The following is a 7,617-nucleotide window of genomic DNA, read 5'->3' on the forward strand; positions in this document are numbered from 1 at the left end:
AAAAAAAAAAAACTGCCCAAGGAACTTTTTTAAGAGCAAAATGATCTAATTACAATGTACTCCTTTAGAAAGCAGAAACAAGCTTTGATTGAGTCAGTAACAATAAAGGGACTAAAGTTCCTTCTGACTCTGGAAAACAGCATGGACAGAGAAAAGTTCCAGACAAAAAAGGTCTGGATACATGAGATTATTCAGAAGTGATATTTCATTTAGTTAAGAAAAAGCCTTTTTAATCCAGAAAGTGGGCATGGCTGTACTTTCACCTCTTGCAGGTGAACATCGTCCCCACATGGTCTTATCAAATGTACATGCCAAGACAGTTGTTAGCTGATTAATATATGACAGTCATAAATTTGGCCAACGGCTGAAATTCAAATAATTGAGACACATACAGTTATCCAACTGCTACTGAGGTTCCCTGTGGCTGGTTCCAACCCCTACCCTCTCTGACTGTTTAACTTTCAACACCCTGCATAATGAGGCCCTGCTTCATCTGCCTCTGTAAAAGTATGCAGCCCCCTCTCTCCCAGATCAGATCAGGCTGCCTTTATTCTCCTCTGAACATGTCATGCCCAACACTCCAGTGCTTTTTCTCACTTTGTTCCCTTCATCTGCAAGTCTCCCCTCTCTCCACTGAGTATCCACTGAGAATCACGGAGTAGATTCTTCCAGATCTACTCTGTGAAGTCCTCTGTGGCTGCTCCATCAGACCTCCTGCAGTTTTTACCACCCAGTTTGGAGCTTAATCAAAGAGTACCAATGTTTGCCAATCATTTCGTGTCAAAGTCACATCTCTTCAGTTAGTTGATAAACTATCTGGAGGTAGGGACTATGCCTTTTGCTGTTATCTCCCCATATAGTGCTCACCACAGGGCTGGACACAAAGTAGATACTAATACTGATTGATCTCACAATTTTATTTTAAATTCAGCACCACCAAAATGTTTTCAGATTTTAATTATAATAAACTTTAATTTTGGAATGCAATTTACATTTACAGAAAAGTTGCAACTATAATAAAAAGTCTCCATATATCACTAACCCAGTTTCTGCTGTTGTTAACACCTTACCTCATAGTGGCACATTTGTCACAACTAAGAAGCCAACATTGGTGTGATACTACTAACTAAACTCCAGCCTATTTGGATTTCATCAGTTTTTCTAATAATGTTCTTTTTCTGTTCCTTTCCAGGATGTGTCAGTACACTTATTTGCCATGTCTCCTTAGTTTCCTCTGGGCTGTAAGAGTTTCTCAGACTTTTCTTATTTCCTGCGACCTTGACAGTTTTGAGGGGCCCTGGTTAAGTATTTCGTAGAATGTCCCTCAGGTCAAGTTTGTCTTATATTTTTCCAGTAATTATACTGGGGTTATGGATATTTGGGACAAATACCACAAAGAAGAAATGCCTTTCTCATCACATCATGTCATAGGGGATATTATAGCAATTGACTTATTGATGGTGATATTAACCTTGATTAACTGGTTATAGTAGTGTCTGCCAGAGTGCTGCACTGTTTATCCCTTTTCCTCACTGTATATTTAGAACAAAGTCAATAAATCCAGCCCGCACTCAAGTAGTCAAAGTGCTTTTATAAAAGCTCCTACTGCATAGTGGGAGTCTGACCATACTTTCTAGAGTTTCTGGGTAGTTTGAGAAAAGTAAGGTGGCTGTAATCAGCAACCCATGACCGTTTATTAAAAAGTAATAAACATCAGTCTTTGAGGTTGACTGGGCAGGATTTTTTATGGTTCGACTCTTATTTGGAAATATTTATTCAAAATAAATTTCCTGGATTAAACATCTCATGTACGAAATTAAATTGATGGGTTCTCCAAAATTGATTGGAGAAAACTCCATTTATTAGTGGGGTTTACTTATGTTTTTAGCCACTTTTTTGATGCCAGATATTCCTCCCACCCTTTAAGTACTAATGCTTGTGGAATGTACAATATGACTACATGCATTCTTTTTACCTAGGATTTGAATACAGGGAGACATTGTTCATAGTTACTGTTTGCACACAGATTCTTATCTATTCCCAACTAGCAAAGAACTTCCTTATTCTCCAAATCCTAGAACAAAGCTGATCAGAAGTAGGAGTCCTCAAAAATGCCCTGAGCCCTACAGAGTATCCTTCTAGCATATCCTATGATAAAGAGATAGCATCTGCTTTATCAAAACACAAAAAGGTTAAAGCACAACATTTTTACAAGATTTAGGGCTCTGGCCAAACATATGTTATGGGCTTCTCCACCATAGAGAGACACTTTAGGCTATCAGAAGGTGCTCTGTAATTATTTCCAAATTCAGGAGGATTTCAATTTGAGGCTGTGTTCTGAAAAGACTGGAAGACAGATACTGTCTTCTTATAATTCATATCAGTAAGAGCTACCATTTGTAGAAGGTCAATTAAGTGATAATAGCTATAGTGGGCACTTTGCATATATTATTTCATTGAATAGTTATAGTAGCCCAGCAAGGTAGATATTATAATCCCCATTTTACAGACTAGAATACTGAGATTCAAAAAGGTTAAGTAAATTTATCCACAGTCACAAAGCAACTGGGTGTCAGGGCTGGAATTCAAACTTAGATATCCCTAACTCTAAATCTTAAGTTTGTTCCACTATGTTTCACTGTCTAGCCTCATGATATTTTATATGGCTTTTTTCTTAAGAGATTTTTATAGAAGGTCGACAATCTTTTACAAAGAATATCACTTTTGATGTGTTCTTGCTAAATAATTTAAATCTAACTTCTACTTACTGGACTGTGATTTTGCTTCCTTTTTTATCCAAATGAGTATGTACACAATTTAATCAATCTCTACATCATTATAAACAAAATCAATGGAATACCCAATTTCAACTCTAAGATCTTCTGCTTCTAGGGAAGGATCAGTGTTCGACTCCTGCCTAATAATGTTAGGAGCTATAGTCCAATCAAGATCAGAGTCCCTGAGTACACATTGAGCCTATTGGCCACTGTTCTTACCCCAATAGAAGTAAAAATAAAATAAAGATAGTAGTTATGGTCTGAAGGAACTTTAATTATAATTATAAGGTCATATGTTCCATACTAGTAGATAATTTAAATGATGGAATCTAACGAGCCCTTAATAAAAGTTTGGCATCTTTCTGCTACAGGTAAGTGGGTATATTAGGGCTGGGCTCATAAGAAGAAACAGAGAAACACAGACCCCACTTTAGAATGTGCTAGCAATGGGTTATGGAATTCTATATGTATTAAGTCTCTCTCTGTATTGCAGATACAATTGTATTGTAAAGTATAATACAATAATTATTATTTATTAAGTGCTTCCTATGGGCCAGGCACTGTGCTAAGCTCTTTACATGCTTATTTTGTTTAATTCTAACAATAATCTTATGAGACACTGTTATTATTTTCATTCCAAATTCATAGGCAAAGAGACAAATGCTCAGATGGATTAAAGAACATGCTCCAAGTTACACAGTTACGCATGCTCTGTCAGACTAAAAAGCACCATTTGAACACCAAGCCTACAAATAACAAAATTATGCACTACAATGTATGTTGTCTCATGCTAATTAGACTGTCTGCCAACTTAATTAAGCCTACCTGAGTGCAGATATGACTCATAATACGTTTGTATCACGCTTAATTCTAAAGTTTGGCCTAAGAAAAATCAAGAATCCCTGTTGGTTATTTTGAGTATTTTGAAGGTTTTATACACTATAGGATTTTTTAGGTAATCATTTTGTCCTTTCCCAGTCTGAGATCATGTGATAATGAAAAAAAGAAACATGCCAGCAGCAATAAAAGCCTCCTGGATCTTTAAGATTTCGTAAGAAAAAGTTTCTGTGAAGAAACAATGATTCATATGAATTACAATGACTTTACCAAAAGAAAGTCCTATCTCCATTTGAAATTGTTTTCATGTATTTAGTCAAATAAAGTGTGACGTTAAGAACATTGCACAACAGTGCTTCCACAAAGTGTTTCCACAACAGTGTCAGTGGCTTGTGACCATAGGTGGCTACAGAAAATCAGTAATAAAAGGGAATAGAGTAATAGGTACTTTAGGTTGTTCTGGGGGCTTTGGGAATAGGTGCCCTTAAAGAAAAGCCTTCCTTGAAACAAATCACAGTGTCATAAGCAAGTACCAAAACTAAATATTTGTGACAAGTGCTAGCCTAATATATGTTGACCTTCCATTTCAAAATTTCTGCCTAGAGTTACACTAAGATTTTGAAAGCAAACAAACCAGTTCATTCCAGCCTCCACTTCCCTGCCCTTATCACTACCACTATCAATTCGGTACAGTGAGTTTCTATATAGATTTCAATTCTCTCTAGGGGAACTTTGTCAAGGGACAAGTTCAAGAATCTAGAGAATCAAGGAAATCTGACTAGTTATAAGGACCATTAAGAGCTATGAAACGATGATTATTTTATAGTCCATAAGATGTTCTACAACTCACCACCTTCTCTATGCAACAAAGACAATCCACATCCTAAAACCACACTTCCTACAAATGCTACAGTGCTTCTAATTTTGGTCAGACAGATTCTCCAGGCAGCCTTACCATATAAGGATAAGCACAAATACACAAACCTTCAAACAGGCTGATGTGAGGTCACAGGGCAGGCATATGCAAACCAAATTTGGTAGCTAAATTCTCCAGCTCACAACAGATACTTTAAAAAAAAGACTGTAACTACAAACTCCAAACTATCAGTTCTTGAATCACAAGAAAAGTAATAATCAATTAATCTGTTCTTGTTAGTGTTAACTGGATGACAACTATGATCCAGTCTACTGTGTGTAACATTAGCTTTTTTTCTTCTTTTACTTTTCTACTGCAGAAAACCCTACTGTAATACGTGCTGCTAAAGTGGATACATACAATAGCAGAGTACTGCATCTGAATAAATAAATTAGTCTAATCTGTCCCTGTACACAAGGAAATACAGATTTCCCAAATGTCCTGTGAGAATAGCCTCTGATCCATTGTAGGAAAGGCACTGTCCTACACTGTGACCAGGAAAACCATCCATAGACATGACATCATTTGATATGAAGGGTAAAGCAGTATCCTGAGGGTATCAATGTCTTCCACTTGAACTCCAGGGTAGAATAAGACCCTTAGAAATGGTCCATGGCCATGAAGAAAAGATAATTCTCCCCACTTCTCTCAACCAAAACACCTGAATTTAGGACAGGTAAAGATACTGTCTTTCCAGTGATCAAAGAGTTCCTAATAGCACTATCATATGCCTTGGCAATTTTGAAGGCTGTTAATTAAGTCAGTCAAATAAAATCAGAAGTATTTTGATAGCATGCACCCAGAGTCATGGAAATGTTCATGTTATTTGATACAGTAATTTCACTTCTGGATTCCTAATTTAAGTAAATAATACAAAAGACGGCAGAATTCTGAGTCTGAAAGTAGTTATGCAACTGTCTTCTGTTGTTTTGTTCATTCATTTGTTTTCAGTAGTGGAAGATTGAAAGTTGCCTGCATATCCAATCATTTGGAGATAAAATAAATGTTTGGTGGCATGGACAGTTGAAAGAATGTTGTGAGCATGCTGAAAATGACAGCTATACAATTTTGCAGCAACAAGAAAAAATGTTAATGATATCAAAAGTGAGAAAGGAATTCTGGAGAATAATGTATTTGCTCTGATTTCAGCAGTAAAAGGAGAACTGTGCATATTTTTTAAAGACTAACAGGAAGTCAAACACCATCATTATGATGGCTTAGAGACAGCAGGCATGAGTACCTAGCACCTTGCTCAGGAGACTCATCGAACTGTGTTGGGATCATGGGATTATGGGGATTTTACCCCAAACTTTTCTAATAGTGTTATATAGCTTTACATAATTTTAAAAAATCAATTCATAGGTATTGAACTCTTACTAGATGCAGCATGGTATAGTGGAACGATTGTAGATTGTGGAATCTGTGACCCACTCCAGTGTGGCCCCACCATGTTCCTACCTCCTGGTATTCACTCCCTTGTATGCTTCCTTCCCCTTGAGTGTGGGTAGGACCTGCTATTTGCTTCCAAACAATAGAATTTGGCAAAGGTGATAGGATGTCACTCTAATGATGATGTTATGTTATAAAATACTTTTCTAGAAGATTCACACTAGGGTCTTTCCTTTGCTGGTTATGAAGAAGCAAAATGCTATGAGCACTACAGCCTCAAAGAAATGAATTTTGCCAACATTCACATGAGCTTGAAAATTGATTCTGCCATAGTGGAGCCATCAGATAAGAAGTCAGTCCTCGCTGACACCTTGATTGTAGTCTTTCAGAGAACTCAGCTGAGCTGTGCCAGGACTCCTGACCCATAGACACTGTGATGTAATAAGTGTGTGCTGTTTCAAGCCACTAAGTACTTAGCATTTGTTACACAGCATAGAAAACTAATACAGAGCCTGACTGACTTGCATTTGAATCTCAGATCATCCATTTATCTGTGTGACTGAGCAAGTTGATTAACTTCTCTGAGTTTCAAATTCTTCATCCATCAGTTGAGAGTCATAATACCCACCTCTTAGAATTGTTGCACAGAAAATTATATATAACAGATGCAATATGCCTATTGAACTGCCTGTCAAAAAATAAGCTAGATTGTTAATTATAAGTTCTCTCATGGCTCATCATGTTATCTAGCGCCTGCTGTCATATCTGACCCATAGCAGATATTCTATAAATATGCAGAGAATAAATAAATAAATAAATAAATAAATAATAATAAGTGCTCAAGGATTGGTAGCTAGTATTTTAAACATACATAACGAACTAGAGATATATAGAGTTGAGAGAAAATCCCTCCCCTCAAGCTATTAAAACTAATGAACGACAGAATAGTGCATCAACCATAATATAGGAAAGTCTTTCTAGGGCAGTATAATAGTGAAGGTATGTAAATGAAGAACTGGACTTTGGGATCAAACATAAGAAAACTGTATCTGCACAATTCAATAAAATATTTCTTAAGCTGCTGTCAATATTAATAGAAACAACAAATAAGGATGATAAAGTGCTTAAAGAAAGCAATATAGTTGCTAGGTAGCACTGTTAGCCAAGTAGTTTACAATATGCTGGGCTGATGCCTGAGCATTAATGAAGCCTAATGACTTTCCTCACTCACATCATGGGGCTCTGAGAAACAAGATAGGCTGCTTTGTATGTCCAGTAAATGTTTAAAAGATCACTGGGAAACTGTACATTTCTCCCTGAGAAACTTAAGAAGACATAACAATTTATTGAATTACAGCAAAACTCCAAAAGTGTTGTGCTCAGAAAAGGGCTGACCAAAGTAAGAAATTATATCTTGATAATGATCCATTAAAAAGGAGCTTCTAAAGTAAGAGAATCTAATAAGAAAGTTGACTGGCAGTTAAATACTGTCGAGCAATATATTTCTTGAGCTCTAAGGCAATTCCCATCAAAGAACATCCTGCCAAATTGTAAAATTGCTCTTTTCTTAGATTGACTGCAGTATTTGGCACCTATTAAATTGTTTCAAATGCAAAAGCATTATCTCTCCCAATGAATAGATAAATCTGAAGCAGTAGAAAATGTTCTAAAGTGAAATAAATCTGAACCTCAGTCTCT

This window comes from Rhinopithecus bieti, unplaced genomic scaffold (assembly GCF_001698545.2).
Source record: "Rhinopithecus bieti isolate Rb0 unplaced genomic scaffold, ASM169854v2 scaffold_34360, whole genome shotgun sequence".
Classification (NCBI taxonomy): domain Eukaryota; kingdom Metazoa; phylum Chordata; class Mammalia; order Primates; family Cercopithecidae; genus Rhinopithecus; species Rhinopithecus bieti.